Genomic DNA, 12,381 nt, shown 5'->3' on the forward strand with positions numbered 1-12,381 from the left:
GGTAGTTTTGGTATTTGGGATAAAGTGGAAACGTGGTTTGTTAAATTTTGGTGCGGGCAGGCCGGCGGGTTAACGTGAACCAGAAAAGCCGGACGTAGTGATATGCCAGCTGAATTAATTAAGTTAATGGAAAGGAGATTAAATTAGTTAAATAACCTGGTTAATAACTTAAAATTAGTTAATTCTAGTCTAAACATAATCTTACAGTTTGGATAATTTAAGATTTTCTTGTACTATGATAAAATTTAGAATTTCTTGAAGGAAATAAATTGGTCTATTTATTGCATTTTTTTAGTAATTTTTGGTTGCAAATATTTCTGAAAATTTTCTGACAAACTTTAATTAGGTGTGGATTAAGAGGGTACTGATATAATTATGGGTCTGAATTTGGAGTAAAATTATCTGACAAAATGTAGTCATTAGGTGTGGGTTAATGAGCTACATGGCAGTTGATGATTAGGGTTTTATTATAGTTGGTAACCACTAAGTGAAGTGTGGAACTTGTCTAGAAGAGTATCAATGGATTGATTAATTAACTTGGCTTAACATTTAAGAAGTCGTATTATTATACTTTAGAGACGCTTTGATTTTTTTGTACTCCCTCCGTCCCACTGTTAAGTGACCTAGTTGAATTTGCACAAATTTTAAGGCAAGTAATGGAAAAGAATATTTTTGAGCATATTTTACAATTATACACTTATAGATAATAATTAGTGAAATTTTGAAATGATTTATTTCTCAAACTACACTATTGATGTTCGCAAACTTTATACCCTAGTTAGTAAGTTCGCGAATGATTCGCGAATCATTCGCGAATTTTTCCGTATCACGAATTTTACCTTCTTATTCGCGTACGTTTGTAACTCCGAACTCAAGTCGCGTATTATGTGGCATTCCCGGATTATTCGCGAATCGTTCACGAATTTTACGTATCCCGAATCCCGAATGATACGTTCGCTTAATTCTCCATAAATTCTTTAGCTTTTACGTTTTCAAAGGCCCCACTTTTTGGGCTTTACTGCCTCCCGAGTATACACCACTCAATATTAGACGTTGTTTTAATTTTTATGAAACAAAATGACTGAAGAGTGAAGGTGAGAGAGATCTCAGACTTACTAACCAAGCATCTAAACCACTATACCACGTCCTCTTGGATGACTAATGTTGTATATATTATTAATATCATCATATTAAGTTTATTTTTTCTTTAAATAACTCACACATATGTATAAAAATTGGTCTATGACCTTATAAATACAAATTATCCGGTATATATAGATACCGAATTTTCAGAGCCGAACTCAAATTTATAAATCGAATTATACACGTACGTATGCTGTTCCGAATTACTGACGAATCACGTCTCGTTGACCGAATTTTGGACCGATTCTGGGTTTTACAAAACCGTATAATACTCGTACGTTTGCCGTTCCGTACGTTTTCCGAATCCCGAATTGCTAACTAGGCTTTATACCATTGAAAAGCATTTTAAAACACCTACGTAACGAATATAAATATGCCTATCAAATTACGCATATTTCATATATTTTTTATAATCAATTGAAATGATAATTTAAGAAATATCTCCTTATTTAGTGATATAGGTCACTTAACAATGGGACAAAATCTAAAAGTAAATAGGTCACTTAATAGGGACGGACGGGGTATTTTTCTTTTTGTAGCATGATTCTCTAATAAGTAGACATGGAATATTATTAATTCAGGTGGTGCTAATAATTACAAATATGGTGGTTTAGATTTTGATTTTGGAGTGTATTGATAGTTTTGGTTATGATTTTAGAGAAATTTATATTTTGTATTATCTATTTATTGATAAGCTTACTATCTAAACTGTGAACAATATCTGAGGAAAAAAAGAAGCAAAGTAATCTCAAATCTCATCTGTTATATCATCGATTTAAAAAAAAAATTAGGATGGTAGATGAGCTTCAACGCTAAAGTTACCCACTGTATTCCTCCATAAATAGTGTTTGTACTTTTTGTTGCCAACTAAATGGCACAACTTGACCATTCGTGACTTGTAAGTTTGCATGTGAAATTTGAACAAGGACAGAACTTGGCCTAAAATTTCCAACAAAATCTTCTTACCAGATGTGCACCGTCAAAAAGAATCTATGCATGGATATTGAGTTGTTCATACAGGGCATTTCTTCGGTACCAAGTAATGAATGAGAATGAAATTAATTTCCTTCTAAACTTAAGATCTTGTTGAAAGGTATTGGCTTGGACGAAAGTTTAGGCATGGACTCATATTATTTACTTGACCAACAAGATATTCCCTCCGTTTTTTTTAATAGGCCAGTTTCTATAAATAAAACAAAAAAGATAGTCCAGTTTTCTAATTGTGAAAGTCAAATGTTACTTTAATTTTTTGGGACCACTTTTCTGTTAACTTCTTTTGATAACAAGTGTCATGTGGACCACTTCACTTTACTTCTTTTGCCGACAAGTGTCATGGGGACCATTTCACTTAACTTCTTTTATTGACAAGTGTCATGAGGACCACTTTCAATGATTAATTCTCTTAATTTACTTAAATTTCTCTAAAAAACAAACCTGACATATTAAAAAAAAACGGTGGGAGTACACCATTAGTGCATAAATTTGCTGAGTAGTGGGTGCCAAATTATTATGATTCTCTGATGTTGATTGGATTGAAATTGAATAACCAAAAGTTGAATGAATCATTTGCTTTAATTTGTGTATTAGAAAAATCAAAGAGCAAGACTACAAGCAATGACTTTGTTCTACAATATGCATTTAGTACGATATGTAGAGACTCATGATCAACTGTTTTCCATGGTTGTTGAGCCTAAGAAAATGACCGTAGAAATGATAAATGTGAAATGTGTGGAAAAATGTTAGTCCACCCTAATGGGTATACGGACATGAAATTGCTTCTTAATTAACTTGTTCCCATCTTCAAACAAAATTTGAAAACAAAACCGATTTTCTTTTAAGAAAAATCTAGTTTGGATGATATTACTAGTGATCTGAGTTGGAAACTCGTCAATACCTTATTTTCTGCCGATCAAAAAGAAATTGGCAAAAACAAAAAACCAGATACAATCACACAAATCACGTTACTCCCCTTGCCCTTGCCGTGGACACTGCCATTTCAGATGAAAAAGAAAAATCATCTTTTCTTGTTGTGCAGGGACTAGATTTGGCCATAAATGTGCATCTCATTTTTTCTTCCAAGCCCTCTGCATGTATCATTCTCAGCAAAATTCCCAAGGGCCACCATCATAGGTTGTAACGGTTAGTTTGGCTGTTGCTTTCAAATAGCCAAGTGCCTCGTTCTCCACCCAGTTGGCCTAGCTAGTACTTCCAGTGCAGTGCCAGTCAGACATGAAAAAGCAACAGCCAAATAGGGACCGCTTTTTTGTTTTCAACTTTTAATGCTAATTCAGCCTAACGTTCAACTCAAGCCAACTTTAAGATGACGTGTTAGCAGTGCCGTGACCTGAGTGATGACACAACATGTGAATCTGGGGCCAAATGAACTTATCATCAGTTAACAATCCACGTCATTCCAGTGACAATCTTGTGTTTGCGTTTGTCGTCGTTCCTTGACGGCGCACACTACACCAAATCCAGGATTTTGTCACAGGACATATCTGTTACTGATTTAATTTGTAACACTTATAGACCGCTGGAAAACGCTGTTATTAATAATTGTTGCAATATGTTGCATCGCTTTTTTTGTGACAATTATTAACTAAAGTCACATCTTCTAGACGTTACAAATTAAACAGCAACGACTGAACTAATTTTATGGTTGCGACACGTGTCTTACTGCAACAACTAATACAACAGTTTTAAATGTTACTTAATAATTACAACAATTATGCTGTAGACACGTGTCCCTTACTGGTACATATACAACAACAGCTATAAGTGTGAATAATTAGTTTGCAACGATTGGACGTAGGACACGTGTCACATTTGGTCACGGTTATAGTAACACATATACGAGTTACTAAGTTTACCCACAATTATTTAAAGGACACGTGTCTTTGTTGTCACGATTACTGTAACGTTAAAACTGTTAATTTAATTTGTAACAAAACAGTGATGCTGACAGGTGTTTCTTTTTGTAACAATTTCTTTTCACAGTTAAACAGAGACAATTATTAAAATAACAAATAAAACCAAGCTTAACTCTCAATAATACCATATGATGAGCTTAGACAAAGTTACCAGTTCATGTAATTCCGGCGTTGGCATTCAATACGCAAGACCTGTCCAACAATAAAAATGAACAAGTCAATGACAGAAGTTCAAGTTTCATTGATCGAGAGAGGAGTAAAGAGAAAAACAGGTTAAAGAAAAAACTAAAATGTTTTTTTATTTCTCTTCATAAACTCCAAACTACAACTTAGCTATTTTTAAATCAAAACATAGACTATAGTGGGCATTCCACTTCACATGACTACTACTTCCTATAGTGTAAGTAAACAGAATCAACAGGAATACCTACAGTTCAGCACGTCATATACAGGTTACTTAACGAGGACAAAGATGATATATGACCAGCTGCGGCCTTCCATGAAGCTGCAGTCGGTAAAGGTTTATCAGGTGTACCATGTAACACTTGAGGAACTGTCGAACTGGGTGACATGAACATGGACAAGAAGAAAGATAAGCAGCTGGGTATTTGCAGTAACAGAGGTCAAAAGGAAATTCAGATTGACAGGAGACATGAGTTGGCCGAATTATGACCCCAAAAGAAGCATACAGGGTTTTAAGTCATAATTTCCACAGGATACACCCAGGGAAAAGGAAGCAAGAAAAACTCAATAAACAGTATAAAAAGAAATGAAGTTAAAGAAGCTCATGTTCGGCTGAAAACACCATATATTGTACTCAGGGGGGAATGTTAAACCAGGGCAGAAAAGTGATCCTGTAATTGGCTTTGCTACTGCCACAGGCCTTCGTGATGCTGGCTTAACACTACCTATACTAGGAAAAAACATGGCTGCTCATGCGCAAGTGATTCTACTAGCATTACCCCTCAGAAAAAACCTAAGGTTTGATTCTAATTTTTGTTATAATTTAGTTAGATAACTCAAAAGAATGTATACGTACCCTGCTGATATCAGTAAATTATTTAAATATATATTTGTTGCCCATGCATCATCATGTTGATATCCATATTCAGTCACTAGAAGAGATCTATCCACCTGGACAGAATAACCAAATTCACATTGCAATTATTATGACAACCCCAAACTTTCTTTGCATATACTATAATATACAACAAACTTAGATTAAATAAAAACTAATAAAAAATTGATGCGTAAGTTACTGATAAAATTATCTAAGCAACCAGTACTCACCCGATCAGTTTCGCTAACATGGCTTGTCTGTCCATTACAGAAGGCCTCGCCACCTGAAAAACCAATTGCCCACATAAATAGTTCACAAATACATAATAAACAAAACAAGACAGCAATAAGTAATCAGTAACATCCATACCGGAGATAAATCTAGACAGTAGTTCAATTGAAAACTGCAATCCCAACGAAGCCATTTAAAATCGACTGCAATTAGACCTGAAATAGCTACTACCAAGTTAAAAAAGATCATTCAACATTAGGGATTACGATTTACTAATAACAAAATTAGGGAACTAGGGTTTCTCCGTAAACAAAAGACCATTCAAAATTAAGGAAGTAAACCATTCAAAATTAGGGAACTAGGGTCCCTGTGCATAAATGAGCTTACCAAATTCATATATGTATTAGGGATAAAAGAATTATACCTTATCCAAACTGTTAGATTGAAGCAGTTGATTTTGATTTCCTGTTTTTCCTCGATTGAACTTCTGAATCATCACTTCAAACCCTAACTATCAATTTTATTTTTAATCACCATCATCTATTCTTAGAACCCTAAATTTCCTCCTCTGATCTCACTTCTTTCTCCAATTTTAGCTCAACACATCGATTTATAATGTTCAAATCACCAAACCCAATCTCTAATTTCTTATTGTTTATCACTAAATTGAAACTTCAATAAAATTCAAAACCCTAACTTTTCAAATTAAACTCCCCATCTCTACGTCTTCTCGAAGCCTGTTTCCTCTATCAGCATCACCTACACGAACTAATTCCTAATCTCGATTATAAGGGTGAGAAATTGGAAGAAAAATCAAAAGAAAGAGTAAAGCTTCGGTGGTGGAAGTCTGGAAGATGAGGAATTGAGGCTGCGAGCAAAATCTTTACTCTTGTCTTTAACCCTAAACTCAAAAACGAAAAACGCTAACCCCAATATATAGATCTGAGATTGTATACAAAAAAAAAATCTGAGATTACTTTGTGAAAGTGAAATAGAAACACAAAGAGATAGTTGAGATGATATGAAATAACTATCCGTCTCTTCAATTTCCTGTGTTCAATCGAACGCAAATGAAGGTGGAGGGGTTATAAGTTAGGGTTTTTTCAGCGCAGAAGGGAAAAGGTGGAGGCGTTTAGAGAGAAAGAGATGAGCGAAAGGGAAGAGAAGAGTGAGAGAAAATTTTCGTATTTATATAAATAATTGTGGACGTTGATTAGATAGTCATACGGATTCTTGAAAATCTTTGGACGGTAATGATTTGATTTAAGACATTCATACGGATCAAACAAATGTGTTTTCTTTGTGCTTTCTCTTTGTGCATTCGGATTGAATTTCAACTAGTCACATAGGTCATGAAGTAATTTCGACTAATCATACAGATCATGAAGTACCTTTATTTCACAATGGTAGACTCAGTTTAGTAGGATACCTCATCGAAATCGATAAATATGAAGCTCGATGTCGATTTGAAGTTCAAATATGGTATAACGACATATAAACTATGAACCAAGAAGCTCCGGGTGGGTTCTGACTTCACAATTATCAGGATACATCCTCAAAATCGACAAATATGAAGTTCCGTGTTGATTCAAACTTCAAATGTGGTATAATGACATACAAACTATGAACCAAGAATCCTCTGGGATGTTTCTAACTAAAAACTTAGCATGATACATCATTGAAATCAATAAATATGAAGCACAATGTCGATTCGAACATCAAATTGGATATAACGACTTACAAACTATGAACCAAAAAGCTCTGAGAGGGTTCTGACTTCAAACTTAACATGATACGTCATCAAAATCGCTAAATATGAAGCTCGATATCAATTTGAACTTAAAATGCAGTATAATGTCATACAATCTATGAACCACGAAGCTCTGAGAGGGTTTTAACTTCAAACTTAGCATGATACATCATCAAAATCGATGAGTATGAAGCTCAGTGTCGATTCGAACTTCAAATTCGGTATAACGACTTACAAACTTTGAACCAAGAAGCTCTGAGAGGGTTCTGACTCCAAACTTAGCATGACACATCATCAAAATTGATAAATATGAAGCTAAATGGAGATTCAAACTTCAAATTTGGTATATAGCATACAATCTGTGATCCACGAAGCTCCGGGAGGGTTATGACTTCAAACTTAGCAGGAAACTTGGTAAGAACGATGAATCTATCCATTTAAAGGTAAGATTCCATCCGAATATTCTCCAAAACCTTAAACAAACCCTCTTCTGGCTACTTCGAGGCATAACCTGGCTCTAAGATCGAAACCTGGACGTGAGTGGACCAATATAAGATGAAAACTTGGTAAGAACGATGAATTCATCCATTTACAGGTATGATTCTGTCGGAATATTATGCGAAACCTTAAACAAACCCTCTTCTAGCAACTTTGAGGCATAACCTGGCTCCGAGATCGAAACCTGGCCGTGAGTGGACCATTATAAGCTAGAAACTTGGTAAGAACGATAAATTCATCCATTTATAGGTATGATTTCGTCAAAATATTCTCCGAAACCTTAAACAAACCCTCTTCTGGAAACTTCGAAGCATAAACCGGCTCCGAGATCGAAACTTGGCCGTGAGTGGACCACTATAAGCCGAAAACTTGGTAAAAATAATGAATCCATCTATTAACATGTAACATTCCGTCGAAATATTCTCTGAAACCTTAACCAAACCCGATTCTGGCAACTTTGAGGCATAACCTGGCTCCGAGATCGAAACTTGTCGTGAGTGGACCACTGTAAGCCGGAAACTTGGTAAGAATGATGAATCCATCCAGTGTTAGACCCGAGTTTCTCGTTCGGAAGAACTGGAGAAGCAATTTATCAGAATTGAACATCCCAGGTTCAAAGATTCCTAGATTTTGACCTAAATTTCTCGTTCGGATGAACTGGAGACGAAATATATCAGAATTGAACATCCTAGGTTCGAAGATTACAAGAGTTAGACCTGACTTCCTTGTTCGGATGAACTGAAGACGAAATATATCATATTCCAACATCCCAGGTTCGAAGATTACCAGAGTTATACCTGACTTCCTCGTTCGGATGAACTGGAGACCAAATATATCATATTCCAATATCCCAGGTTTGAAGGTTACTAGAGTAGAGTAAATATTACAGATTAAGAAAATGACTGTATTACCCTTATCGGAAATAAATAAAGTAAATAGTAAGAACAGTGAAAATGACCATATTACTCTTACCAGAAATTCGTACAATAAATATCATGGAGATATTAAAAATGACCATTCTACCCTTATTGGAAATAAGTGAAATAAATATTACAGATTGTGAAAATGACCATATTATTCTTACTGGAAATAAGTGCAATAAATATCACACATACTGTGAAAATTAGCATATTACCCTTACTAGGAATTAATGCAATAAATATCATGAAGACAGTTAAAATGAACATACTACCCTTATCGGAAATAAGTAAAGTAAATATTACAGATTGTGAAAATGACCATATTACTCTTACTAGAAATAAGTCAATAAATATCACAGAGACAATGAAAATGACCAGACTACCCTTACCAAAAATAAGTAAAGTAAATATTACGGACCGTGAAAATGACTATTTTACCCTTACTGGAAGTAGGTGCAACAAATATTATGGAGACTGTCAAAATGACCAAACTACCCTTATTGTAAATAAGTGCAATGAATATCACATAGATGGTGAAATGACTATGCTACCCTTATTGGAAATTAGTGAAATAAGTATTATGGAGATTGTGAAAATGACTAGACTACCCTTATAAAAATAAGTAAAGTAAATATTACAGACTGTGAAAATGAGTATTTTACCCTTAATGGAAAAAAGTGCAATAAATATTATGGAGACTGTCAAAATGACCAGACTATCCTTATCTTAAATAAGTAAAGTGAATATTACATACAGTGAAATGACCATACTACCCTTACTGGAAATAAGTGCAATAAATATTATGAGTACTGTGAAAATGACCAGACCACACTTTTCATATATGAGTAAAGTAAATATTACAGTCTGTGAAAATGACCATTTTACCCTTAGGGGAAATAAGTGCAATAAATGTTATGGAGAATGTGAAAATGACCAGACTACATTTATCGGAAATAAGTAAAGTAAATATCACTGACAGTAAAAATGACCAAATTATCCTTACTAAAAATAGTAATTTTCATAGCATGTAATATTTACTTTCTGGCGTACAACAGATACGCACTTCGAGTCTTGTTCGCACAATGTACACAAGGGAAATAGCCGTGCGTGGTACATCCAGACATATTACCTTGTGCTGGCAAGTCATGAATACCAAACATCAAAGAAGCCCTCAGTAGAAACGATTCTTGTTTCTGCGTATCAAAAGCTGATATCCCATTCTCAAAAAGATCATTGAGGTCGTGCACTAGTACTCGGAAACACACATCAATATCTTGCCCCGGTGCCTTAGGACCTGTAATCAACATTGTCAAGTCTTCATTCTCCTTGTAATACAAAATACAGTGATTCTCACACATATGGATGGACTTTTCTTTCCTCCCCAGATCTTTGAGCATCGACTTCATTGTCGTGTATTTTACTGGCAAATTATTTCCTTTCGGCAACCAACCCTTTATCACACCCAACAAACTGTTTACACAGTTAGCTGAAATCTTATATGTCTTCTTTACATTGTGCAGCTCCACAATTGCAGATAGGATGCTAGTATTACAACCAGGATACAACTTGTCTTCTGCCAACTGTTTGTACCTGTTATATTGCTTACCCAAATATGTCTCAGGAACAAACTGATCAGGTTCAAATTCTTCATTACCGCTAACACCATCACCCCTGTCAAAAAATCCATATGCAGCATCGACGAAGGAACCCATATCTTCTATTACACCTTCTCTAACCCGCTCATCATTCATTTCAATTGGTACAAGATTACTACCTGGACGCATTACCGCACTATCACCCTCTTTTTCACCATGAAAAACCCAAGTAACATAACTCATGTCGATACCCTTCTCGTAAAGATGTCTTCTCACTTCTCCCTCATTTCCATACGTTCCCCATTTTGACACTTCGAGCATGGGCAAGAACACGTTGTGTCCGCATAACCATAGTTAGCTGCATAATTCATAAAAAATTTAACCCCATTTATATATGTTTTGCTAAATATGTATGGTTCATTCATCCAAGCTTTATTCACAACAAACGACATTATATAATGGGTCTCTAAAGCTCTGTGCTTAATCAGTTCTATGTGACAATAAAGAGTTATCCATTAAAACCATTTACTTGAAAATCAATAGTTTAAAAACACAGGGGATGGAACATGGTGTCATTCCTTGGACAATTAAGGATAAAGATATTGCTTATCATTACATATACCTATCAGGTTAGGAACATTTTGGACCATCAGCAGCTTATTCCCTGGATCCTAACAGTATAATATGCTTGCATATATCACAGTAATTGAAAAAAGTAAACAAATTACAGTTTTGTTTCAATAGTAGGAATTGAGAGCTTAAGACAATTCACACCCATAACTGCTAAAAATATATAATTATAAGCATAGAAAATATCTTAGATTTTTCACAATTGACAAAGTTGGGCACTAGAGTATACCTAAATTTTCAGTTTCGGCATCCAAAAAAAATCATTCAAAGGTGATTAAATGACCGAACAACCTTAATCGGTTAAGTGGAAACCAATTATATCAGGTTACACAAATGAGAAACAAAAAAATGCATTGCATCCTTACACAAATGACAAGCAAACCAATTGTTTATCGTTACACAAATGATAAACAAACCAATTGTTTGTATTAGCTGCTGCAGAACACAGGACTTTAAGAAGTTTGCTAAATCCGCCATACTTATGTTTCTATCAAACCTCAATAAGCTATACAGCTTATTCATCATTGCATCCACAAACTTCTTGTACACATGTATATGCACCTATACCCAGTTAGAGATAATTTTCAACAAAGTAAATCTAGGTGGAGACATCAGTGTAGCTCTATCAAAAAACTTATAACTTTTGTTGCAATTGATGAAGAACAGATTAAAGGAAGCTTCAGCTCCAAAAATAAATTATCTATTTCTGCATCTCATACTAGCTAATTGGTACTTGTCCACAGATATTCCAGCATAAATGTAATCATAAACATTGGATATTTATTATTTTTTTGATTGTTTTGAAAGTGGTAGTAAAAGTTCGTTGCTCGGACTTGTAAAGATTTAAAAATAAAAATATATAAAAAAAAATATTAACAATATGGTCAAGAGTACTGGGACTAATGATTCGGCCAATCTTCATAAAATATGGCTCAATGAATTATTCTCGACAATAATCGCTCAAAACATAAGTTATATGGACTCTTATTTTGCCAAAGTAGATTCTCAAAAAGTTGCTTGTAAATGTTAAGCATGGAACATCAAATCACCTAAGCTAAGCATGACCCATCTAATCAAATAACACACAATTTAATCAAATCATATTTCAATTAATTTTTAATGCAAAAGTCTTAAAAAGAATTAATTACATTACCCATGTATGAAGCTAGGTCTCCTCCATCGTCCCAGTGTTGGGTTTAGCTCATCATGATAAAAACACGCTCAAAATATTTATTTATTGCTCAATTGGTGTTTACAATGAAGAGAAAAGGAGAAAATGGTGTAAAACTGTAATCTGCGATCCACAGTAAGCGTCACAAATGAATGATAAAAGAGAAGTGCTAATGTCGCTGTGGTTCTAAGACCCACACCTACGACCCATGCCTGTGAGTCTTTCTCACTGTTGATAAACCACTGCCCTTGCGAGTCCGTTCTTCATGTTCATCACGAACAGCAGCAGCAGCAGAGAGAATTCGTGATTCTTCCTCTGCAGCTTCCTCTCTTCTCCTCCCAACTCTCGACACCCTCTATTCTAACCCAAGAGTTATATTTATACACCTTTGGACCAAGAATAACTTCTCATTAATCCAAAAAAATCTTCCCATTACTCGGCAGTGAATGAAAA

This window comes from Papaver somniferum, chromosome 8 (assembly GCF_003573695.1).
Source record: "Papaver somniferum cultivar HN1 chromosome 8, ASM357369v1, whole genome shotgun sequence".
Taxonomy (NCBI): domain Eukaryota; kingdom Viridiplantae; phylum Streptophyta; class Magnoliopsida; order Ranunculales; family Papaveraceae; genus Papaver; species Papaver somniferum.